Below are 27,279 nucleotides of genomic sequence, written 5' to 3'. Positions count from 1 at the left end.
ACATGGTGTTGGTGTCCTTCTAATATTTCTAGCCTCCACTACCCTCTGGCATAGGAAGACATTAGAAAAATATACTAGAATAAATTGAAATTGTCAGAAAAACCAATGAATGCCAGATAATTTAAAAATAAATACAATTAGAGCAGTTAAAAATGGAGGAGGCCTATTAGATTACTGAATGCATCCCTGAATACAGGATGTCTTAAATTAATCTGATGGTAAATGTGATCTAAGCCAAAAGGTCAAGAAGAATCTTGCATATCTTCTTTAATGTAAATTTCTTGGCTTTTATACAATATGTCTCAAAATCCTAATACAGCAGCACCTGAAGTTGCGTTAATTTATTTCTCAAAAATTGAGTTAATTTTTTTAAGAAAATGATGCGTTTCGTCTTACAGCAAACTTATCCCTAATGCGAAGATCTTGGACAGGACTTAACCAAAGTTACCTCTCAAGCCTGTGCCTTGTTCAAACCGAGTGCAAAGGGAAATATTGCTGTGCTTGTCTGCAGTCAGGTAGAACTGCTGCATCCAACCTCATTTGAGCTGCAGTTTCAACAAACACACATGGGAATGCAGTACTGGAAGAATATTTGATTGTGTTTGTTTACCAACAGTGTTGATGCCAAGCAGCTTTGCCTGGCAAAAAAAAAAAAAAAAAAAAAAAAAAGAAATTTGATTTTTAATAATACCACAACTCTGATAGGAACTGTGTTACAAGAAATACCATTTCAGGATATCAGAAGACAGATGGTCTAAATGAAACAGCAATACATCAAAATCTCAAATCGGTAAGTCTTGTGAAAGTTATTTTAAAGGGAACATAAACTTAAATACTTATTCCAAAAGTCAGACCATGTAGCATGACTGTGATCACCAGCGGCCCCACTTCAGTTACGTTTTTTTTTAGTTTTCTTTGTGGTTATAACTGAATTAGCTCAAGATACAACTAATTTCATTTTTTCAACAGAGGACCCTCAAGGAAGAACAGTAAAGTTGCTCCTAAACTTTTTAAACCAATAAACCACAGTTAATCTCCAAAATATCTAATAGGCTTCAGCCTGTTACAGCCCGTATTTACTTTGAAACATTTGTCTTAAGGACTGAAGAGTCGCTTTGAAAATATCAGACATCTCAGTCTAGAATGAACTCTTTCTTTGAATGATCTTGATTCACAAATATAGATTCAAGAAAGCATTTTCTTGTAACAAAACTCTTCATTGTTGGGTCAATTAAAAATAGACTCGAGCAAAAAAGGTTCCTTAGCAACTTAAACAAAGCAGGAAAAACCACAGTCATTGCTAACCACTAGGGGAAAACCAAAGCGTCTCATCTCTTTGCTAAATTACCTTGCTTTATTTTATCATCAGCCTCTTCAAGCCTGTTACATGAGAGACTTTCGCTGACATATGTAAATGATTTCAGTAAGGATGCTCTCATTCTGCTCACAAGGCACAGAGGAAGCAAGGCTGAGTTCAGGTCTTCCCCTTTGCCTTGTTCCTGGAAAACTTGAGGCACGATGGGCTTCTAGGGCTGAGCTGGACCTTCTGTCCTCCCTTTTGTATAGGCAGCACATAAAAAGACATTTCAGTTTCATTTCTAAATATTCAAAATGTGTAATGTAACGACTTCACTTGTCCTGAAGGATTAGAGGACATCCCACATCTAAATCACAACACAGTATCAACAGTCTAGAGAAAATATCATTATGTTTTGCTTTGTGCTTCTTCAGCACCTGGTTTAAGATGGTCATTGCTTTGGTGCTTTGGTTTTAAGACACCATGAACAGCAAGCGCTTAAATAACAATACCGTGTTTTTTAAAGAAAAACTAGTGTCTACAGCAACAATTATAACAGCTTTTACTTGGAAACTGCAATGAAAGAGATCTGATAGATTCTGAACAAAGAAAAATCCTTTTATTCATGATGATAAAAGCCTACAGTGTCCAGAATATCTTTTTTAAAAAAGAAAAGTTCTTTTTTTCAAGATATGCCTGACAGACTGTAGCTGGAAGCATATGCCCTGAACACGAGTTCAGATGCTCACCAATCTTCGGAAAGTCAAAGGGATCAATTCAGATTTCCTGAATTTTAATGCAGGGCCAATTATTTTTGCAAGCAACCCTTAAAACAGGTCTGACTGGCATAATTTTGATAGCAATTCCAACTCTTTTGATTCTGATTTTGCAAACAGCATCCTGAGTCATGGGCTGTGTTTAAGAAGCTGCATTCACTGTTGCCACACACTGCAGGAAAACATCCTAAATTTTTTTTTTTCCTCACTACGAGTTAAGTGATTGTTATCTTCATATCAAGGTGAGAACTTAAAAGTCTCAAATATGTGTATGATCTTACAGACTGTGGGGAGAATCTAATTGGCAAAAACAGTTGGGAATGGCAAAGAGACCACAAAACACTGGGACGAATCCAGTCACAAGTCTGTTTTATGACAATATATTTTAGAATCTTGCAAGTATTTATCTTCTCTTCTGCTGGACAGCCAGGTTGAACCAGGTTTTGTATTTTTTTAATTATTTATTTGAATTCTATCTGAAGAAAGGAAAAAAAAAGCCCTGCTAATACGGAGAAGCTCTGCCATCCTGTATATCACAGTGGTTTCTGTCAGTGAGAAGCAGCTTGTTTCTTGAATTTGTTCCTAATCTTTCTTGAGAGAGAAAGACGACTGAATCACATTGCCAACAGACCAAAGCAGAACTGTGCTGCTGATACGTGTCTCTTCTTTGTGCAGCATGCAACAGCTTTCCTCCGTTATTATATTGCATACATAGCATCGGCAGGCTGAAATTTTGGTGAACAGAATGAATCCACTAAGCCCTGGAAATGACAGCAATGTTTTCCATCACCTACTGGATAAAGAAAAGGTTACTTTGCTTCGGTGTCCTTCAGTAGCGTTTTGTATCATTAAATGTTAGACCACAAGGACTGATAGGAGAGAAGCAGACGATTCATGCCTTTCTCCTATCTTTTTGCCTGTTTTCCAGGGGATGGTTGCCTTTTCATCCTCCTCCTTAGCAAAATAACTAGCTGTGTTCTGCCTGTCTGTGGCTCAGGCTTCAGAGTAATTTTTAGATGTTACATGAAGGCACTTACACTAAGTAGCTCATCAAATGAAGGGTTTAATAACTAGTATCAACAGGGTATCTAACCATCACTCCAGACTTAGAAGGGCAGCCTTTGATTTTTATCATCATAGCAGAAAAGTATAATCTGGTATAATAATAATTATTATTAAACACAGCTATTAACATAAAACTGAATTATCTTCTTTTCCTGACTAACCTATGGCATCCTTTTCTCCAGCATTTTACCTGCCAATACATAAACACCACCACACACTTCACAGTCCTGTTTTAAGTGATACTTTCAATTTTTAACCTTTTCTTTTAAGGATTAAATTCATTTTTAGCCCTGTAGAGCTGAAAGCTCAATAAGAGTCACAAGCCAAGCTGCACAGGATCTGACCATCGTGCAATGGGGAGAGCTCAAGGACACATCGTGTTGCAAAAAGGTGCCCTTTTTCCCCAAAAATGCCTGGGCACAGTGTTGCTGTGGGTTTTACATGGAAGACATGAATCCAAGAAGCTGATTAGGTGCAACTGTTTTCAAGAATCTACAATTAAAAGCATAATTTTCAAGGGAAACATGGAGTTGAGGGGTGGTAGAAGATCTTCAGTCTACCTCAACTTTGAGCTGGATAAAGCAAGCTTCGCTCTCCCTCCTAACCTGCTTTGTAATGATGCTTGCACAGTGCAGAGAACTATTTAATCCTGCTCCAGCAGCCAACGTGCTGAAATGGCATAGGAAACACACAGCAGTGGCCAAAGGGAGGACCAGATCACAGCCCCCCAGGTGCCCTGTGGGTTCATCTCTGTATAAGCGTCCTGTTCCTATCTCCAAATAAATGTCCCGTTCCTATCCATTAAACAAAAAGATCGAAGGGAGGTACTCTTAACACAAATAGCAGGGCAAAGAGAATATTCTCCCACCACCACGATGTTAGATAAAGGGCAGTTTTCCCATTTCTCCCGTCGCTTCTGACATTTGCCATGAACATTAATCCTGTCAGTGGAACATCCTCACTGTTGGTGCTCTCAAATGCTGACCACCCCTGTTGTTCATTTTGACTAATAAAAATGAAAGCAAGCAGCACACTGAATGTATCCCACAATTCTCTATTGCTCACAAATTCCCCCGAATTAACATCTCATCTACAGTGCAATGATCTATGATTTTACAGCCCTCTAGCAGCAAAATAAGACACTATTTAGAACATTTTGTAAAATTATTTCGCATCAAAATAACGGTACATTTGCAAACGGGTTTTCAATCCCTAGATAAGTTTTATCCATCTGCCCAAAAACCCATCTAAGTCTTCAATTTTTTAACTGATCCTCACCTATACAGAAGTATTTTAGCTCCAGTTTGCTATTTGCAAAGTGAGACCGCGATGCGATACAACCAAGTAGATTTCCACACAGTGGCATATTTAAAGAAGAGGGGAAAAAAAAAATCCCATTACTTCCCCAACTAAGCTTTTTTGCTCTTTCTCTTTAAATACCACAATTCCCAACCCCCTGGTGTGCTTCAAGAGCTGCAGGGAGAAACTCGGGTTGCACAAGTACGGGCTGTATAACTCAATTACCGAGATCTGAAGGAAACTCGCATCCTCGGACAGCATCTCTGAGGTTTTGCCGTGAACGCTGCCTGATCTAATTAGGAAACACTCAACATCTTTGTGGCAATTACTAAAGAAAATAATTATGACATGACCACTGTCTTCCTTCAGATGGAAAAGCAGCAGAAAATGACGGGAAACAGAAGTCGGACGGGAGTTAATAAAACAGCCTTTGGCAAGAGAGGAGAGAAACGCTGATTCCAGGAGAAGGTACAATTTTCTCGACCGGAAAACGAGGAATAAGTAGCACATTGCAAGCTAAGGACCAACAGGAAAAGAGTCCATTTAGTCATAAATGAGCCATAGACTCACCATAATAAAGCACAGCTTATGCTTGCAGACAGCTGCCTATCACGGTTTATTATAGGAAAAGAGCCTTTAATGGGTGCCATGGTATGGTTCGTGGCTGCCCTACTGTCACACGTTTGCCCTCAAGAGATACCAGGTGACAACGCATTAACAATCCTACACCTATTAATGTTATGAATTAAATTACTTTCAACACAGAAACCAATTTGAATCTTTGAAAATTCTTTGAAGTCCCCATAGGAGTTAGTCCGGTGGTTACAACAGGGAACTGGAAAGCCAAACTCTCTTAATTGCAGCCCCAACCTTAATCACTGATCTGCTGCAAGAATTTAATCATGCGACTTAACTGCCTTGCCTCAGTTTACTGATGTGTATAATATTAACAAGCGGCTCTGGAGTAATCAAAATATGGCAGACACTTTACAAAACAATGAAGGCGATCAGTATGGCACTTACACAACACAGAGGTGCGAGTCTTAATTAATGTTTATAAAGTGCCTGAAGAACTTGAGAGAGCTGGCGCCGAGGGAATACAAAGTATCATTACATTTATTTTGCAAAGAGGTATGAATATGTGATTATAATTTTATTACCCACGCAGATTTATATGGAGGGTTTGAGCACAAAAGAAATTAAACTTTTTTGACACTTTCTCTGCAGCGCAGGTTCATTATCGGAGCAGTGTATCAAATCTAAGGGATTTAATAACTCGCTTTTAAGACCAACTATGAAATCATACCCAAATCTTCACTATCTTCAAGCAATGTATAAGCAAAAAACTGTGTGTGACAAAAGTGTTTTAAAAGTTAGGGTTCTTATGTGGATGTTATAGCATTGCACAATCTGAGTACTTTCAGAGCATTCATTTACTGGAGCAGCTGTAATTTCCCCTGTATTTTGATTATCTTGACATTTTCTAATCATGAGAGTTATAAATTTTAAAATGATATGGCAGGCTTGATAGGCTGCAGATTCACCCTCAAGTGAAGTTACTTTTTTTATTAAATGTTAAATTGCTTTTCTCCAAAAGGAGAATTGTATTTTGGTTAATTTTTGCTTTTTGAACGCTGCCACAGATTTCTTCTGATAATACAGTGGTCTGAGTGACAGCAGAGATTTTTCTTTTCAATATTCCTGGAAAAATATTGACCGAAGATGCCAGTTCTGTCTTTCACCATTGAGATGAATTAGTTCGGGCACAATTACAGCAGGTTTTTTTAGTATAGCGCCTAGTATGACTCAAAAGTTTCTAAGCTGAGCTTAGAATTTGCAGATTTTTTTCCTGAGCAGCTCTGGCATCTTCAGGCATTACAGCTAGAGTCTGAAATTTGTCTGGGGAGGTACAGTTGTCTGCATGTTAAGCATGATGCTTTTCCTGCTTAACCCAAATTCCTGTAAATTATAAGCTTTGTAAAATAATGTATTCTGTATTCGTAGTCAAGACTTTTTATCCAGACACCCTCTATGTTCCCTTTACTGAGTAGTCCCATTTCCAGCACCACAAGATATGGAAGGTTTCCCTCCTAAGTTCCATGTGCAGCCTATTACCACTGTGAGTGCTGTAGGTCAGGACAGACTGGTTCCTCAGGGCTCCCCCAGCTACACCCAAAGTCACATGAGAAACTTCAAATTAAGTGAGTTAAACACTCAGGAATGGTATGGTTATGGAAAACCATGGAGATCTTCTCATGTCACTTAATTTGTGGGGGATAAAAGCCAAGAGAGGCTTTCAATAATTTTGTTAGTGAGATTTCTTGTCTCAGACCTTTGGTCAGACCAGTGCATGCACGTCCAAACCCTTCTCTCCTAGCAGATACACTTTTTATTAACAATCAAAAGTCAGAAGGAGCAGTGTCGTTCCTAACTCACCGTCTAGCAGCATTACATTCAATGCTGTTATTTCCATAAACAAGATAAGGGATACATGTTTCGATGCAGCCTTCCCTAATTCTGAAACTTCAACATGCAAGATTTGATGGTGTTTTGACTACTGTGTCCTTTCTTAAACTGCAAAAATAAAATTTGCCAGAATAACTCAAGCAATGAGCTTACCAGATCTGTCCAACCCAAGACAAGAACAACCGACACTAACATTTCCACGTTTTACAAAGGACATGTATACAAACGCTTTCCAGCTATTATATCTCATCTCTAATAGCTCTGAACCAATGTAAGAGGCAACTCTACAACTTCTTTGCTTTCAGACAGATTTATGGCACAACTGAAAGCAATTAATTAGCATGACCAGACTACATATCTCCTAACCTTCATTCTCTTTCAGAAACTATTTGACTAATAATAATGGTCTATCACATGGTTTCAGTTACGAATTTTAACTTTTATTTTAACTTTTGAAGAGAGAAAGCTATTTGGGGAGCATCAAGCCTCACTTCTTTACAGGTACCATTTTAAATAATTTCTTTATTTTTTCATAATTATTTCATTGCTTAATACATAGACATAAAGGATAAAAAAAGAAAACATTACTGCATGTCCTGGCAAAGAAACATCCCAATGTGGGACTGCAGTCCTCTGTCCTGGATCCACAACTCACGCATTGGACAATTGTGTTTTGACAGATACAATCTAAAGATGAAAACATATTCCAAGGCAGAAGGATTTGTAGCTTTTCAAATTATAAATGAGTTTTGGCTTTGAATTCCCTAACATCACAGGGAGGAATGTGACCGCTATTAGCCCTAGTAGCATGACATGAATCTGGATTTGAAGCTCATTTTAACTCTCAGAAGGGTGTATTTGTGTACACTGAAGTCTTATTCTCTGCTAAAATGGCAAATAAAGAAGGTGCAGACATCAGGTGGATAACCAGGACTGAGATCTTCAACCATTATTCAGAAGACGATGCTTAGCAAATCTGCACTGAATACCAACCGATAGCTTAAGCTAAGATTAACACACTGATTTCAATGCTGAGAGTCACGCAGGCCCTTTCAGCAAACACATCTGAAATACTCTTCCTTAGCAATCTTTTTCAAGAGATCCCAGGTTTAGTCAGGCTGACCTACAACCCCTCCAGAAAGTCAATGTATTGAGAAGCGTATTACTTCTACCCATCCATATATCTCCCCAAGGATCTTCTCAAAAAAAGGGGGTCGCATTGCGAAGTCTTCCTTGTTTGCGGAACTCATTCTTCCTGCATACATTTACAGAGACCAAGCTCTTTGTTTAGACACATAGAGAGTTTGTCTCAAAATACGGCTATCTCAGAAAGCAAACAGCAAGGCAGAAAAGGAAAACAGATTGTCAATGCTGTCTCTGCAGCAGAGCTGCTCTGAATGAATTCCCTAAAATACTTAACCCACAGATAAAAGCTCTGATGGCAACATCATTACCCAAGACCTTCAGAGAGACCAACGTGTGATGACCAAATGGTTATAAAGACAAAGAGCTCAAAGTTAGATTGCCTTTGAAGTAATCCGATCACATCACTCTGTACTGCAATACAAATACAATGCCTTAGAGAAATAAAAGAAGAAAAGGACTATTTTTCATTATTTTTTGGTAGATGCTATAGCGTCCTAGTAACAGAACCATGTCGCTGAAACTAACTGCAAAGCTTATGGTGCTGAAGCCTCTCAAAGCCACTGCAACTACACATGTTTTATAGCATAGCAGAAATAACCTCCTCATTTTAAATTCTGTAAGAAGGAGAAGGTGGTTTAGAAATACATCCATTTATGTACTCATTTCTATTCTTGGCAATTTAAAAAGCTCTATGCAGTGAAAAGAGGATGGTGGGTAATAGAAGAAATATCCTCTTATACATATGAACAACCAGCAACATAAAGCATAAAAATGTGCATTGGGCACCAACTCTAGTTTATTTGGATTCTTAGGTCTTAATATTACAGCCATAATGCTTCATGCTGACTTTGGATATATGTGGATGTGTCCTCTCCTAAATTTTTAAAGAAGCCTTCAAGATATTTTGCTGTGTAATAACAGCAAGGATACATACCTTTCATAGCTTGGTTCTCCAGTCAGACTGAAAAAGCTTTACCCTACTTAATAATGAGAAACAGGCACAGAGAGGTGAAACAATCTGCTTACAATTACACTATACGCCAGATACATAGGTGGGAATAGGACCCCCAAACTCCTTAGCCTTGTCCACTGTGATGCCGTCTCTAGCAACAAATTCGTTTCCAACACACATAAGAAATAATTGTTTCCAAACTTCACAAAAGTGAAAGAACAACTTTACTTGCAGCTGGGCAAAACAATTTTATTCCATTTTCTGCAGAAGAATGTCACCTTTTGAGGTTTGTTTTCATTTCATTCATAGTTTATTCCCTTTCAGCAGAGCAACCAACAGACTCATCACTCCTTTGAAGTTGCTTTCTTTTTCCCACACTGGCATTAGCTACATAGACAATTCTTCTCTCCCCTTCAGCAGGGAAGAGTGAATTGTAGTAGAGCTGTTTGGCATAGGTTTAGGATATTATTTGCTATGTCTCTGTAAATAGCTGCAGTTCCGTAGTGTATCTATTTTTATAGCTAACTTTCAAAGCAACACAATAATAAATAATAATGGATTTTCTATGAATCAACAAAGTGGAGACAAGGAAATATTGCCCTGCGCAAAGCAGACTTCATTAAATGAGGCTGACAAGAAGAAAAAGAGAAAGAGATGAAATCTTGACGTCAAGGTGAAGAGAAGGAACAGAGAGGGTACAAGAGTGGAGACCCTGAAATTATCTTGCAAATGAAGGCCAAAGAGGCAGGTACAGAAACTAGAGGGAAAAAGAAAGTGATAAGTCTCTGTCAGTGACAGAGTAGTGGAAGAATGAAAAATAAGCAAACAAAAAAGGAGAGCTCGCTGGTCTTCGCATCAACATTGGCTAGATCTTGCAATTGGAGAAACAAGAGGTAGGAGAGAGGCTGTAGGGATGAGTCACCATTTACACATAAGCAATTTCCACTACGTGCAAGAGGGAACAGACCAGGCACGCTGTTCAGTGAATAGCTATAGTTTTGCTGCAAACAGAATGCTAACGGCACCCGCCAAAACTGCAATACACAATTTCACATCACTTCATTGCTAGTGATCCTGAGCCACAGAGGCAGAACATGGGAATGGACCTCCTCCTTTGGCACAGCAGAAAAGAACTGATCCTGTTTATCTGTAAGGCAGCTCTAAAACACTTGGCAACCACTTTTTTTATTACAGCTGCTCTGGTCAAGTCTTTGGCCATCTAATCTACCACCCAACATGCTTCTGACTGACAGCAGGTAAGCTGGATGAATTTCTGGATCTAAAGAAACTTTGTTTCCAGTTCTGTCTTCAGTTCAAAACAGGCCTTTCTTCAGTTAATTAAGTTTACCATGTGAGACTGACTTCCCCTTTGTTACCGTTTCTGATTTAACCAAACAGCTGCTTTTCCTACGTTCCTTGAATGGTCTCTAAACCATTCCTGTAGGTGCTAAACCTACCTGTCCTAAACCATGTTTAATCGCATACAATGTATGAATTACTGGAATTGAGCACTTAGCAAATGACCTATATTGAATATAATTTGCTATTGAAACACACAAATTTGTTATTCATTTTATGCTGCTCTTTTCAGAAGAGATGTTCAAGTTGTCTTCAAAGTATTGCTTTAAGAGTAACATTAGCTATTCACTGACTATGAGCCTGTGAAATCTTTTCCTTTGTCCAGCTTGAGCTGAAATCCAGACATTTACCATCCAGCATCTGCCTGGTCATTCTCTTTTGGCCTTCCTTCCTCCACCCTGCAAGGACATCACATCACTTCATCTCTACCAACTGTACCAAAATCCTGTGGCCTATTCTGTCTTTGGAAGATTTCCAATTCTTTCAGAAAGCAGATTGCAGTGTACCACTAATCGCAGTTAAAAAGAGTAGATAGCTCAAGTAGCTGTTATTTATTCATTTGACACTCTTAAACATACACTTGGAATACCTACAGAGTTTCAACAAAGCTTCAGTGAAGTCTAAACCTGCACTTAGTTTTTTATCCCTGTAATTTGCAGGTCAGCTTTGTGGTTTCTTTTATTGCCAATAATTAAGCAATTCAAGGTAGATTATTTTACTCATGAAAATTTACATTGCTCTAAGCAAATATGCTCCGGGAAAGCTGTGCTGCAAACCATTCCCACTTGTTGTCTCTTCATGTAAACTCCAAGCACATTCCCAGAAATCAGGTACCTTGTTCCTCACTGCTGTGTGCTGCTTCACGGATGTAAAGGAAAAGAAGGAATGTGGTTTCTCAGAGAGCTGCAGAATCACTGAGGCTGGTAGGGACCTCTGAGGATTATCTAGTCCAACCTCTGCTCAAAGCAGGGTCAGCTAGAGCAGGTTGCCCAGGGCCATGTCCAGCCAGGTTTTAATAGCTGCAAGGATGGAGAGTCCACAACCTCTCTGGGCAGCCAGTGCCAGTTTTCAGACACCCTCATTGTAAAAAAGTTTTCTTACGTTTAAATGGCATTTCCTGAATTTCAACTTGTGCCCTTCGCCTCTTGTCCTTTCACTGGATACCACTGAGAAGTCTGGCTCTGTCTCTACATCCTCCCATCAGATATTTATAAACATGGGTAAAATCCCCTGAGCCTCGTCTTCTCTGGGATGGCTTCTTCCTGTCGTCTGAAGAAGGCCTCATCTCCTTCTTCCTGATCTGGCGGTCTGTGGCAAACACCCACCACAGCATCACCTGCCTTGGTCTGCTCTCTGAGCATGACCCAGCAGCTCCCAGCTGGCTCATCGTCGGTCCCAAGGCAGGGCTCCATGAATTCCCCCTCCACTCTCACGTAAAGTGCAAAACCTGCTGTGGATCTTCACTGCCCTCACCTGTCATTCCTATGTTTTTGCCCCGCTTGGTCAGGCAGATCCTGTCTCTTTTTAGCCATCTTTGATCCCCAAAGAAGATCCCATAGTCATAAAAACCAGATCCTTGTTATTGACACCAGCTGTGCAAGCAGTTGCTGACCCACAGGGTCTGTCCACTCCTTCTCTAGCCCTCCCCCCTAAAGGAGAAAACCATCTGGGCCACATGTCCTCAACCATGACCTGTGAAACCATGTAGCCGTTGATATGCTCCAGGTTTCCTTGACTGTATCATTGGTGCTCACGTGGAAGCGGGTGATGTCCAAGCTGGACAGGCCTAAGCAGTCTGTCTACAACATCCCAGATCTGAGCCACTGGTAAGCAGAAAACATCCCTAGACAGCAGGTCAGGTTGACAGATGGGGATTCCATCCCCCACAGGAGGGAGTCACCCGCTACTATCAGCCTTCCTTCTCAGGCTCAGCCAGCTCAGATGCTTCATTGGACAGAGCTCCCAGCCCCTCATCTGCACCCAGGGAACTGAAGCTATTCTGTAGTTGCAGATCTGCAGGTGGAGCAGGAGCCTTCCTCCTAAGGCCAGAAGTCACAAGCTTCTGCCTTTGCCATCAAGGAAGTCTTCATTTCCCAATCTGATAAGCACAGACTGCCAGCACATCTTTCAGTACAGTTGGGGGTTGAGGCTTTTGTATCTTCAGGGTCTTGGAGAAGAACCAGTCAATCTCTTTCTGGACCACTTTTGCACCAACTGCTGCATCTGGGAGCTGTGCTTTAAGGCCAGCAGCTATATAGGCTTCTCCACAGCACCTGCTGAAAGGGTGCTTGATCTTCCCTAACTAGGAGTCAGCTGGAAAAAAAGAAGCTCAAAGCACCTTCTGATCAGGAATAGCTGGCAGAGCTCATTAGAAGCTGCTAGAGCCTGCTGGAAGCCAGGCCTCCTGTAGCTATCCTTTCCCAACTGCAGCCGGCACCCTGAAAATCCTTGAAGAGTTCCCAGTTCCTCTGACAGCCCTAGAAGTTCCCAGGAGATCTCAATGGAAAGCACAGAAACTGCTCATCTGTTGGCCACCCCTTTTAGCTGCACTCACCTCATGAGTTTACTACAGTCCTGATGAACGCCACGAACCACAGCAGCTTGCGTTCAAAGCATCCTTTTTTTGTGGAAGTATGGAGAAGAGTACAACTTTATGGATAAACAACACACAAGCTACCAAGTGGAACTTCTCAGGTTGCAATGAGATAGAGTTGCTAAATCCTAGCCCATCGCTGGCCCAAACAATGTAAATTGACATTTAATGGGAAATACTGCAAATCTCTACATTTCTTTTACATTATCCAGTTTTCTTGATGCCTTGATTTTCCTGTGTAACCAACAACTGTTACAAATCTTTATGGAAAAATAAAATGGAAATATTTTCATGATTTTTTCAAAGGCGATGGGAGAAATAGCAAAACAATAATAAGTTTGCAATTTTGAAATTATTTAAAACCCAGCTCTGAAATGCAAACTCCCAAACATTAAGGGAGCACTATGGTAGATCAATGAGGCATTACATAAACTCTGAAAATGAGGTACTGATTTGAAACTGCACTAGAGAGGAGAGTATCTGAACTTCTCATGACATCCATAAAGCTGGCAGACAGACGACTGATTTCTGTTCTTTAATGCTGACATAAGGTAAGATACTTTATCATTTGTTTGGAAAGAAAACACTTGCAGTTGTTCTTGTAGCAATAGTTGTTACTCTTCAAGGACTATAGGAAAAAGTAGAGATCAATGCATTGCAGTGCTGTATTTGTACTTTTTTGCAGGAAGCGCAGAAACATCTAATTCTCATCCCTCTGTCTTCCCATTTATAAAAGAAAAAGTAATTCCGAAGGTACTGGTTGCCTACGACTTCTTTTTCTTGTGGTTGATTGACTCAACATCAGCTTGTTTTGTGAAGAGGAGGCTAAGGGGGAATCTAATCTCAGCCTACCACTACCCCAAGGGGAGCTGTAAAGAAGATGGAGACAAATGCTTCTCAATCATGGGCAAATGGCCCCAAGTTGGAGGTTCAGACTGGACATCAGGAAAAGATTCTTCACTTGCAGAGTAGTGCAGCGCTGGAAATGGTCATCCAGGGCAGCTGTCAAATCTCCAGCCTTAGAGGTATTTGAGACTCAGCCCAGGCAAAGCTGACCTGAGGTAGTTTGGTGCTTTGAGCAGAAGGCTGGACTGGAGACCTCCAGCAGCCCCTTCCAAGGGACATTTCTGCCTTCTATGATATGGGCTTGGTGGTGCCTGCAAAGGTTTTTGCCCAGACCGCGGTCTGCTCGTTAGTGCCTTTCCCTCATTTAAAGTCTCTCTCCTCTCCCCCAGATTTCACAGATTTGCAGGAACTTCATTGTCACTGAGCTCTCTACCTCTTTATCAAATTGCACAAAAAAATGGTGAACAAATTCAAAAGACATTGGGGGAGACAGAGGGAGAAAACAGAGACAGAAGGACAGAGATGCAAACACACTCACTCTCTCTTTCCAGAGAGGAATGATCACACACTTTTATTTTTTGTTTTGCTCCCACAAAGTTATGCCACAGGGCAGATTGCCACAGGCCAGTCCATGTGGGAATTCTTGTCCTTTTCAGTATGCCCATAACACGGAGAAATGAAGGCACAAAACCACCATTCATCTTCCCAACACATGTACGGTCCTACTCTCCAGCACACTCCTTTTCCTGAGGCACATGGTGCCAACTCTGCCAGACATAATCCCAGACGAGGCAGACAACTGCTCTGACCTGGTATTGTAATTCCTGTGTTCTGGCTCCCACGTAACATTTATGTCGATGACCCGATTTGCAAATCCAGCTGAGGATATAGGCCAGGACAGAGCAGATGGAACAGCATGTTATGACCTCCGAGTGGTATTTCTCCTAATGTATTGACTGAGTTGAGAAAGCACGTTACAATGTCAGGCTCTCCAAGATGCTAAAGCAGAAATCAAAGCTAGCATACAAAACTGCTGAGTGAAAGACGTTCCTGTGCATCACAAATACCAGCATTGTCAGCCAGTGAGTTCAGTGGGAAACATCTAGCTGCCCATGTTGGGAAGTTGTTGAAGAGAGAATCTGGAAGTCTTACTTAATACTTCACATCTTTAATTGTTCTTTTCCACACTTAATGATAAACACAATGTGCACCCACACAGTGCATGAACTGATGTCTGAAATACCAGCCATGACATTCACTGGGTTGAGATAAGATAATTTTGGCTTGCGTGGAAGAGATTAGCTGTCCATTTTACACTCCCAGGCAGGGATGCTGGTCCAGTTGGTAAGCAAAAGAAGACATACAGGACTCCAGCGAGTCTTTTGAGCTCTGGCTCCATCTATCATAAAATGTGTTTTATTTACCACCACCTTTCACCAAAACCTCCCCAAACCTTCCATGTAAAATCAATACCAAAAGTCCTTAGGGTTTCTTGACAGTAACCTCTGTCTTAATAACAACCTAAAATGAGAAAGAGCTTTTTGATCTTTCTTTGTTTCGCTATTTGACAAGGTTGGCTTCTTTCTGCCTGGAAAGTGAGAGCAGCAGCACTGTGAATGCCATTCATATAATTTCTTGTTTTGAAAGAAGTTCAGCACTATTTCTTAATAATGGTCAAGGCTTGGATACACACCATCTGCCTGCAAGCTCATTCCAGAGGCAGATCTCTATTGTCACGAATCCCTCACCCGCAGCTGAACGTGTCCAGAGCTTTCTGATCCACCTTACTCCTTCCATTTACAGTGGGGACAATCAAAAGTCTCGTTATGTTACATCATTAAAAACCAGGCAGATCTTTTGTGCCTGTCTGAAGCAATGTGAGATTGAGAGACTGACAGCATTCATTTTCTTGATCTCAGGGGCCCCACTCAAGGAAAAAAAAATATCTGATGAGGTTTCCCCTGAGTTTGGCATAAGCTCAGATGTAGCCACCCAACATTGAGCCAAGTGAATTCCAGACTAAACATTGCTTAATTCTTCAGCAGAGTAATCAGGTCCTGCCTGACAGATAACAACAGCACTTTGCTCATATTCTTTAAGACTCAGAGTATTAGTCAAGCCAAAACCCACTGAGCCATTAGAAAAGCCACCCACTGACTTCCAAATTTTTATTTTTTTTTTTAATCAAGAGGCTAAAATCATCTTTGGCAGAGATATGCAAGAGAATTGTGTAATACAGGCTTTCTTCTACAATTTTCTTAGCTTTTCCTACACTTCTGAGCTGAAGCATCCTCATTTTCGCCCTTTTCTCTGTTCTTTGTCTCCTACTCGTATTTGCACAAGTTTTTTTATTCACCCATGAAATTCATTAGGCTTTATTGTACACAACTCTAAGCACAACACACCAGAAAAAGCAGGGAGGAAAAAAAGAGAACAAGGAAGAGTGAGCATAATGGACCCACATGGGACAACTAAAATCCGTCTGTAATTATTATTAGCGCTAAAATTTTATAGCGTGACAACGAGTTAAAACCAAAATACAGCTACAAAAAAGCAAAGCAACGCAAAAGCACCTCGATAACAAGCAACCACATTAAAAAGATAAAGAGCAACAGTGAATACGTGACTCCTGATAAATTCGTTCACCAGAATCACCGTATCAGCTAAACACAATCCTACTTGCAATTACGTGGCCTTTTTTGCTACAGGCTGCAGTGCTGCCCTGTTCACTGCACTTCTTCTGTTTTAAGGTTCCTCACTGAATACCTAGAATTTTCCCATTGTGTGTTACTTTAAATCCTTGCCCAAAATATGTAGGGGCACTGGAGAAACCACTATTACTTTCTGTTTTCTCCTTATATTTTTTCCCCTCAATTTTTCCTTAAAATAAACCAGATTTTCATGTTCCTCCATAGTTATTAAATTAGGAAATCAGAGCCAAGCAATAGGCACACTTTCATCCTTTTGGGTCCCCAGCTGTTTCAACAGCCTTCTTTAGTTAACCAGTACAAGAACTTACTTCCATTGCTAAATGCAGGGCTGTATTCAGAATAATCTGCTCCCAGTAGCTAATTTAGGTATCATGACTGCTTTTCTCCACTGACAGTGCAGACAGCCGGGTCTGGCAGCGCTGGATTGTAGGTGGCCTGAATCACTGATCACTTTCTCAAATTCAGATGCTAAAGATAGGCTTCTGTAGAAAAACAGTCTGAATATGGCCCCGTATCTCTGCCAATTTTTCTCCTATGATTTGTGTTTGCCCAGCTCTGAACCTCTCAAAATCTCATCAAAGACGCTGCAAGAAATGCTCAGCGCTTCAGTGTCTCTTTCCTGGAACTTGTACCATAACCATGTCTCTGCTTCACAATGTCTATCCCTCCTTATTAGTACTTCCCTTAATTTGCATTATGTAATCCCTATTTGGAAATCATTTGTAGGTCCTGTTTATATTCTATTTAATACAATTTACAAACTACTGCTTAGAATAGGGCTGGTGTTGCACTAAGTATTACTGTCCATGTAATCCAAGTGCCCTCCAACATGACAAATACGCTCTCTCATTCAAGCCATGGTCTCTACTTGCCTAAGACCTTTTTTCCTTTTAGCATCTCTTCAAACTTTCCTGTTTCAGTTGAGTTCCCTATTAATTTGTCTGCTTTCTATTTACCAGGCTTCGCTGCAGTCAAAGCAAACGTAGTCAGCTGACTGACATGAAATTTGGTCTGAAATACAAATGGCTGTGAGAATTTTAGCGCTTGATACTGCCAGCCTCTATTCTAAGAAGTAATCCTTATTTATAAAAAGGGTCACCTTTGAATGAACAGCAACAATGCTGATAAGAATCTGCAGGACTGAACTTTATAAATGTAATTTTTTGCAGGTTATTTAGAGAGAACAAAACAAGCAGACGATCAGATTTAGACATCTGTTTTAAAGGCAACTCTGCAAATTGTCTGGAGACCAAAATAGATTATTAGCAGGAAATGGAGTTTTCTTAATATTGAATCTGATCCTGCCCTACTGAAAATCAATGGAATTTTGTCCCAGACTTTCATGGGAGAGGGACTTAACACATTTACACTCCCAAAGACCTGGCAGCATATACAAAAGCAGAGCTACAGCAACCGTCAAGGAGAAAGCTCAATTTGGATAAACCTTAAATTTCAATATAAAAGTGTTCACACTGGAAAAAGAAAGAGAAACATGAGAAGATACAAATGTCAGATTCGAGTGGCATTGCTGAATGCACCAGTGGAAACATTCAGCTTTCTGCATGATCCACGAAGTATAAAAACTAAGGGAAAGCAAAGAAAATCCAAAAGATTTAAGTCCACAAGAGTGTGGTTCCATGCAGAAATGTTCACATGGAAAGAGTTGGTGCTTCTGTTAGCAATGCTATTTTCATTTTAGTATCTTCAAACAAAAATATCAGAATATTTTACCAACGTCAATTAAGACTGTGAATGCTTCTGGGACACACATCCTTATTACACCCATTTTTACAGACTACAATGACACAGAGTTTGACTCATTAAAGGCCAGAAAATGAGTCAGCAAAGAAAAGAACCCAAAAGCCCCAATCATCCATCGTCTGCAATAACCACTGAATAACCTCTCTCTCCTCCGTCGTTAGTCAGCCTTGGGAATAAAGTCACTTATCTGAAACATAAAACTATTCCATACTTGATGTTTGCTTTTTTTGTATGTTTGTTTTTCACTATGATTGCCTCCTAACATTTCCCAGCCTCGCACACAGACTGATGCACTTAATTTTGACAGACACAAAATCCCTCTTAAATCTGCTGCAGTGTTTATACTGGGATGTATAAAAATGACTTTGTGAAACAGAGTCTCGAAATAGAAAATGAGATTAAAAATACTTTGCACATGAAGACTTCTCTAGGCTATGAGAGAAAGGGAAGAATATTACAAACCTTATTCTCTTTCTCCTGATCGCCTAAAGGGGCCCCTACAGCAGAACTATTATCTTTAATCTTATGTTCTCTTTTCAGCATGTATTTTATTTTCTTCTCTCTGCTAACAATACCTTGGCCTCTTAATAGCTCCTGAGTTCACCTCCTAAAAAGATATTCCAGGATAAGACTCCTCTGTATTAGATTTGCAAAGGTTTAGAAACAGCTTGGGTTCTCTCTGTGCTAACAAACACTTAGTGGTAAATGCCTTCTCAAAGAGAGTGTTGCAGCAGTGATTTGGTCAGTGTAGGAGCCAGTTTGCTTAACAAGCATGAACTTCCCTGGCCTGCCAGTATTACCGCAAAACAGAATCATTTTCCTAAATGGTTTCATTAAAGGGACATTGTGAGGCTGAATAGGAGATACTGAATGAAAATGGACAGTGAATTTTTAGTCATGCCAAACCAGTCTGTGGCATCAGTCACAAAGGTTTCCCTGAAAAAAATGCCTCTATCGCTTTATTCAGGGATGAACACATTTACAATGATTCTGAAAGATTCGCTGCCACAGCCACTGTGGCTATACAGCGCTCATCAGCCATGATCGAGCCAATTTATCAGAAGAACCCAGGATGAGTTATTGTCTGACAATGCCAAGACTTACATTCACTGTGGAAAATCATAACCATCCGTTGCTTCAAACAATTCCAGTTGAATTGCCTCCCCAAATTATTCATCCCATACAAAGCCATGATAGGAATATCAAGAAGGAAGAGCGAGCCGCACAGAGCAACCGCAGCCTCTCCTCGAAGGGGTGTCACACCGAGCAGCTAGGAAGGCAACAACAAAATTCTGCATTTTAATGAAAACCAGGAAGGAGAGGGCCAGGAGAGCATCGTGTGAGACAGCTGTCGCTATTTTTAATGTACAACGATGCTGGAGAACAGACTGAGCCTCCCATTCTTTGGGATCTTTCAACTTTCTCTGGAAGATGGGAGGATAGGGTCTCCTGAGGGAATCCTACACAATAACTTAGCATGGGCCATGGGCACCAGGATTTTTCTTGCTTCTTTTTCTGCCTGAAGCCCACATTTGAATTTCCGGAAGACTGAAACATATATCCCTAATGTCTTCAGGCTAGTAATAGCGTAGTTGAGTGACACTTAGCGGCCTGTGACAAAAAGAGTTGATGATCTGTCCTTAATTTCTAATGAATCTATCTGTGCATTTCCACACAGGAGAGTTCTTTAGTCAGGTACAATATACTTCTTCCTCAGACCTGCCCCATAAAATAAGTACTATTACAATGTCTTCTACATATAAGGCACGATACTAAGGTACCAATATAATTATTCCCATCAATAGGATTCATCTCCTCAAACTGCAGCCATGTAAAAGCAAGATCCTCCAAGTTCATGGAGATAAATACGCTTCCAAAGGTGTCTCCGTTCCACCTATCTTGGGCAGTTCTTGTAAGATGGGAACAACTGCCCTGGGACTACTCATCTCACTCCACTGATGGTGGACAGAGCCTGGATTTTCAGGCAGTTCAAATTAAGGGAGATAAATATCACCTATAGTATACAAGAGAGATAATTATGCACAAACTCCTACAGTCACAACTTTACAGTAATTCAGTGGGATGCCTTTTATTGTTATCAATATTTTGAAGGCACATTTCTAATGCTAAATCCATTTTCAAATAGCATGGGCATAAAAACAGTTGAGAAACATGTAGGTGTTGCAAGTGTAGGTGGGGTTTCTGTAATTCATCTTGTTTCACATCCACTGTAAAGATAAATATCAATACATGGCGATACTACTGGAAGTTGTTTATCTTGCTGCTGATTTATGGCTTATTGGTGATTAAGAGAAATCAATGACATGAAGTTAGAAGTCCGTATAAGTAGTAAGTAATGCAAAAATATAATGAGCGAAGGCAGATATAAACTTTCAATGGCCTAGGGAAAATGAATAGTTCAGCAAATGTGTGACGTTACGCACAAACTCCTTTAAAAAAAAAGGAAAACAGAAAGAAACAAAGAGAGAAAGAAAGAAAGAAAGAAAGAAAGAAAGAAAGAAAGAAAGAAAGAAAGAAAAAAGGCTGTCATATTTCCCTGAACTCTCAGCCACCTTTCCTTCCAGCTTTCTCTACATTACAGATCCAACATGCATCTCTGTCAAGCCAGCCTACGTGGTCACACTGTAAGCTACTGTCCTCCAAGCTGGGGCCTGAAACAAAACTGAGAGACCAATAAATCATGCTACAAAAGGGAATCTCAAAGACCACATAGTGGGCTCTTTTTTCCTTCCTCTTTTGATTTCCTAATGCCTTTTTTTTTTTTTTTGGCCTTATGCGATGCTTCTTGCAAAGACATTTGGCAGATCAAAAAAGCTCATAGACAAAGACAATTAATCCTCATCATTCTTAGTGTGACTTGTACTAACAAATTAAATTTAAAATAATCATAGAATCATAGAATGGTTTGGGTTGGAAGGGACCTTAAAGATCGTCTAGTTCCAACTCGCCTGCCATGGGCAGGGACACCTTCCACTAGACCAGCTTGCTCAAAGCCTCATCCAGCCTGGCCTTGAACACTTCCAGGGATGGGGCATCCACAACTTCTCTGGGCAACCTGTTCCAGTGCCTCACCACCCTCACAGTGAAGAACTTCCTCCTTACATCTAATCTAAATCTACCCTCTTTGTCCTATCACTACATGCCCTTGTAAGAAGTCTTCATGAAATGGGCTTGGATCAAACCCTAAGATCAGAAAGTGACTGAATTTTCAAGAAGTTCAACCATAGTGAATTTTCCTGATACTAAGAGTTTCAGGATATGACCTCAAGTATCTACTGATGGAATCTATTCATTCCATACATTGACTGAATCTTCCAGTTACTGTGGTAGGGATGGCTTTTCTGTTGACTTGACTGATGTTACTTGCACTAATAATATATTTGTGCAACTTCTTTACATCTGTGTAGTTAATGAATTAACAGAGCTGAATCAGGCCAGTCATTCACTGCGTCTGCCTATCTAGAGACCAAATTTGATAATAGATTGTGCTCTTAGCAACGGGATGAGTGTTTCGAGGTGGATATATTATGGGGAAAAAAATCCAAACGAGCTGACAAGAGACTACAGAATAGTCAGGGGTGGAAGAAGGACTGATCCTTGGAGAGGATTTTAACTGAGCTAGGCAGGAAGCTTTAGCTACACACAGGGCATATTCATAAGGTACAGAAAAATAATACTTGTGAAAATAAAAACAAATTGGTATATCCTATCCAATGTTTCACTCCTGTTCTTAACAGATAATGATCAATGCCAAAAATACATCAGAAAAAAGGCACTCTCAGTACCCAAAGGTTTCTCACTCTCTCACTTCCATAGAAAACCTTTCAGTGGAGTCTCTTTGCTGTGATGACAATCACGTCTATAGAGGATTTAAGCCTCCAGGGTTTTCAAGACAACAACCTTAACCAAGACTAAATTTCTTACTGCCATGGCAATGGCAAATCGTTGCTGCCATGGCAAAAAACCCAAATTTATCTCTGGGCAAATATTCAAAACTTTCTGCTATGACTATTTTTCTTTATCTCAAAGGAGTTGTTGAGAGGCTGGTCAGAGTAGGCAGTGCCATGCTCCTTACTCCCAGTCCTGTGCTCCCAAATTTTAGATGCAATTACTCCAGTCTGCACTCTGGAAGTCAGAGGAGAGTCAAACAGAAAATCTCAGTAAATCATCAAACTCAAAAGAGGGTGATATTTACAGAAAAACAACATTTTGACAAAGGTGGTTCTGAGGCAATTCCACACATTGCTTTCCAGGATCCAGGGGTCTCTGTACCATGTTTTATGGAACTGCAGCTGAATGCCTTTTGTTCAGTGTGAACTGCCCAATTTAGTTCAAATGAGTTAGTTTGCCTCCTATATCAATACCTGCCAATGTTTTAGCATAAAAAGAAATGAGGATATTAGGGCTTTTTTTTTTCAGATGGCATCTGGTTGGCTATTGTGAAAATACTAGGGCAGTTGTTCACACCCATTTTGCATTTAGTCTAAATTAGCCTTTTAGATTTAAAAATACCCTAGATTTCCCCTGTCTATCATTTTCTCCTTTGATGCTATTTCTGAGCTGATGGATATTTCAATCAGAATGCTGATAACCTCCAACAAATTAAATATTGGGAGAATATATTAAGCAGAACACAAAAGCTAAATAGATTTTAGAAGAGTTGTAAAAGGCAAGAAGCAAACTGCAATAAAATATGGAAGAAAAAATAAGATTCATCTGTAAGGCCAAAATCTGATGTAAGTCCAGCACTCATTGGAAAAGAGTGCAGGATTCAGACCTTGCAGTGTAACAAAAAAAAGGTAATGCTTAATATTAAAATAATAGTTTCCATTTCAACTTGTGTGGGCACAAGTAAATTTAAAAAATGTTATGCCTTCACAGTGGTAAATTAGTGTACTTTGCCCACACACATCTTTTTTTAAAAAAGACAATGTGATCCAGAACACAATTTCCCTTTTGCAATGCCACGTCACTGAGCCAGGTGTAAAGCTTTAAGGCTCTGGATTCTCAGCCCTGTGTTTAGACCCCAGAATCAAATTACATCATCTCTTTCTTCATTTTCTTAAACCCAACTTTAAAAATATCTACTGCCTCAGGGTGCCCTGTTTCATATTGTCACAGATACAAAATTTTTGTGGGTTATCTGCTTTTAAATCCTTGCTCTGAGCTCAAAGGCTGGCTGAGGCAGGTCTATAAAATAGGGCTGAACCAGAAAATAATTACTGATAATCAGAGAGTTTCCTGCTGGCAGCTGGGATAGAAGAACAGCAATGACAGCCTTTTCCATGGCGCTTCACTATCTACCTTTCCATTTGTGGCCTGCATCTGTATGTCATGCACATGATTTAAAGATAATTGAAAATCTGTATTCAAAGAGACATCATTGAAAATCTGGTATCTTTGCCAAAAATATTTCAAAATATTTCGAAGAGATGAAACCCATGAGGGTGAGTCCTGAGGTCTAGCCAATATTTTCATTGACAATTTAAGTTCTGCGGGGGGGGGGGGGGGGGGGGGAATAAATCTAAAAAATAAAGGAAAACTGATTCAAACTGGAAGGTGCTACTGATGATTTGGAGCACACAAATTAAAATTCAATGGGATTTTGATAACTCAGCCCAAAAATCAGTAACATGCAATTCACTGAAGATGAGGACAGAATACTAATCTTTAGCAAGAAAAGGCAAATGTAAATATCTAGTGGATAAAAAAACCCCACCCAAAAACCCGGCTTAGGGACCAGCAGCTCATGGAAGGCTCTCTGCTAGCAGATTGGCTAACCAGGCACAAGTGGCTTGTATAGCAAAATACCCCCACGTCCCTCTGAGCTGTACTAACGTACGCAGGAAAGCCTGGGAGGGCATCGCTCCGCTGCAGGCAGCATTGTTGGCATTTCAGCACCAACACCAGGTTTGGGTTTGGCCCACACGTTGAGACTCAGCACAGGTCAGCGGGAAAAATGGTCAGAAGATGGTAACAAGAAAGGTAAGAGGCTTTCACCTTACCAAGAAAAAACCTGGAGGGAGTGTGTTTACTTACGCTAGAAAAGAGAAAAAGGCTGTGAGTGGGAAGCGTGGTAACCAGCTCCTGTGCAGAAAGGTTTTTAAACAGGATGGGATTGGAGACCTCAACAGGGCTCAAACGTTCAACGTGAATCTTGTGTTTATTACATCTTGAATGTCTGCTTCAGGTAGACTGTATTTAAATCTAAGTTCCCAGAGAGACATAAATTCCCGTTTCTGATATAAATTTTTAATGCACTTCCATTATTAAACCAAATTTTATTCCAAGGAGCTTTGCCTCTAAAATTAATCAAAAGATTTTTGTCGTACTCCAGATGAAGCAAACACAGAATTCCAGGAGGCTAACACAGAAACCGGACTTCTAAAAATAGACTGCGCAGAGCCTGATTTGCTGTAAGTCGAGCGGGTAGGTCACATATCACATCTCTCTCGGCTGATCAGCATCGGTCAGGTGTTGCTTGAAAGGCAGCCCAAGAGGGAAAGCAAATAGATTGATTCAGCACAGAGCTCAGAAACACACAGTGATATAACAAGAGAGAGCAGAAACTCCACGAAATAAGAGTGATATCTCTATACATTTGAAAACAGAGTTTGAGGTCGCTTTCTCCCCCCTGCCTGTTTATCACTCTGCATCCAAATGCTAAAAATAAAACATGTTAGTTATGAATAGGTGGGAGTCGGATCTCCATCCAAAACAAAAATATACCCTAAAACACCTCTCTTGGTCTTCCCAATTTGGGCAAATTAATTCCTGTCAACAGCACAGATATTTCGCATAAGCAAAAATAACAGGAGCTACAGCTGGGAACATAAAACCTAATGCCCCATGCCCAAGGTCTCCCCTCTGTCCTGGAGGCAAAGCTCAGCAGAAGACCATGGAAGGGGCTTTCTGGTTTTGGAGAACCAGCATTGAGGGAGAAACGTTCAGCACAGCGGCACACGGACGCTTTGGCACGAGCCAATGAAGGGATAATGATGTAGGGGAGGTAACAGCGGGGCACAAAAGGTGTTTGCAGATACAGAGCAGTTGTTTTGCCTGTTCCTCCTGACTGTTTGTGGGGTTACACAGAGCCATTGCTCACATTTGAGAGTCTCACGCTATGGATTTTGTTGAAAACAGGTTTAAAAATGCCATACCAATCCTCTTTTGCAATGCCTGTTTTGGTATGTGACAAATAGTGCAGAAATACCTAAATAAAGAGCAAGATACCTTTAGTGAGATCATCTCTCCCTGAGATAAGAAGGAATTTGGTCCAAAAATCAATCTTCTCATTAATTATTTGTATTAACAGAAATGCTGACACATCAAACAGCTGTGCTGCTTTTGGCTGGGGTAAAGTTAATTTTATTCATAGTAGCTAGTATGGGGCTATGTTTTGGATTTGTGCTGAAAACAGTGTTGCTAACACAGGGATGTTTTTGTTATTGCTGAGCAGTGCTTACACAGAGTCAAGGCCTTTGCTGCTCCTCACCCCACCCCACCAGCGAGTAGCCTGGGAGTGCACAAGAAGCTGGGAGGGGACACAGCCGGGACAGCTGACCCCAACTGACCAAAGGGATATCCATACCATAGGACGTCATGCTCAGCATATAAAGCTGGGGGAGGAAGAAGGAAGGGGGGGACGTTTAGAGTGATGGCGTTTGTCTTCCCAAGTAACCGTTACGCGTGATGGAGCCCTGCTTCCTGGAGATGGCTGAACACCTGCCTGCTGATGGGAAGTGGTGGATGAATTCCTTGTTTTGCTTTGCTTGTGTGCCTGGCTTTTGCTTTACTTATTAAACTGTCTTTATCTGAACCCATGAGTTTTCTCACTTTCACCCTTCCAATTCTCTCCCTCATCCCACCGGGGGGGAGTGAGCGAGCGGCGGTGTGGTGCTGACTTGCTGGCTGGGGTTAAACGACAACAACAATTTACTTGGCTTCTTATATATTACTCTCAGGTGACAGCCTTCAGCACAGTGCCCAGCAGAACACTTCAAAGTTTTCAAAGAAGGGGTCAGATGCTGCCTTTGGGGACCTGTACCCAAGGCTACGGGGATGTGGCAGCTCCAGGCACCTGGCATTCAACCACTGAGCTTCATTCACTGCTCTCACATCCTTTTCCTTCAACCACACACTCAAAAAGGGCAGAGTCATCCTTCAACATGCTACTTCAGAAATGGAGAAGGGAAAAAAGAACATTCATAACCTTCACATTGAAAGTTTGTTCCACAAATGTTCTTTTGTGAGACCGAGAGTAAAAGGGAGAGCAAAAACATCCATGGATGTTACTTTAATCTTACATCAGGAATATATAACACCCCTGTCTGACTCCATTTTGACTAGATGAGACTGGCTTTCCTCAACATATGAGACAGTATAGGAGGTAGATCACGTGCCTGGTTCAGTTCCAGCTTCAATCCAAAGTTGCTCTTGACACAAAACCAGAGAAAACTTGGCAGCGTCATCTCCCGAACTTGGGTTCAGTCCCGAGCAAAATTCCAAATGAAACACAAAGTCCCAAATCTGCATGGAGCAAACCAAAGAAAATGCTGGCACCGATGCCAGCGAAACAAGTGGCCAAGTTTTGCTGATATCCACACGACGCTTCTCTTTCAGCTGCCCACAAAGAACTAATGCTGCCTTGTGCGGGCTATTTGCCCTATAATTGGTGCCTAAAACCAATGACAGGGATGTCAAGGAAAGGAAAACTGATGTCAGTTCTTGTGGCAGATGTGTCAATAGGCCATCACCCCCAGGCCACCATGCACAGAAGAGGTCGGAACAAACTTGCACTGGTCAGTGCTGAAAATCCCAATAAAGAGAAACAAAAGAAAAATTTCAAGCACGACTAAATAGTTGATCACATCAAAGGAAACAGCTGAATTTTAGCTCGTGAGGATGGGAGTGATCACTTCTCATACTGTCTCTACTCATGACATACGATTGGGGGCTAATCTTTCCTGAACATTTCCTGTGTGATT

The 27,279-nt window shown here is 40.7% G+C and overlaps 1 protein-coding gene across 5 annotated transcripts in view; it reads right to left on the bottom strand.

The window, feature by feature from the left end:
• TRAPPC9 (trafficking protein particle complex subunit 9) overlaps positions 1-27,279 on the bottom strand; it is a 520,942-nt gene that overhangs the window by 30,068 nt on the left and 463,595 nt on the right. The window lies entirely within an intron of this gene.

The sequence above is a fragment of the Gymnogyps californianus genome, chromosome 2 (assembly GCF_018139145.2).
Source record: "Gymnogyps californianus isolate 813 chromosome 2, ASM1813914v2, whole genome shotgun sequence".
Taxonomy (NCBI): Eukaryota; Metazoa; Chordata; class Aves; order Accipitriformes; family Cathartidae; genus Gymnogyps; species Gymnogyps californianus.
The sequence above is the reverse complement of the archived record's forward strand: the minus strand, read 5'-3'. Positions and strand labels throughout refer to the sequence as shown.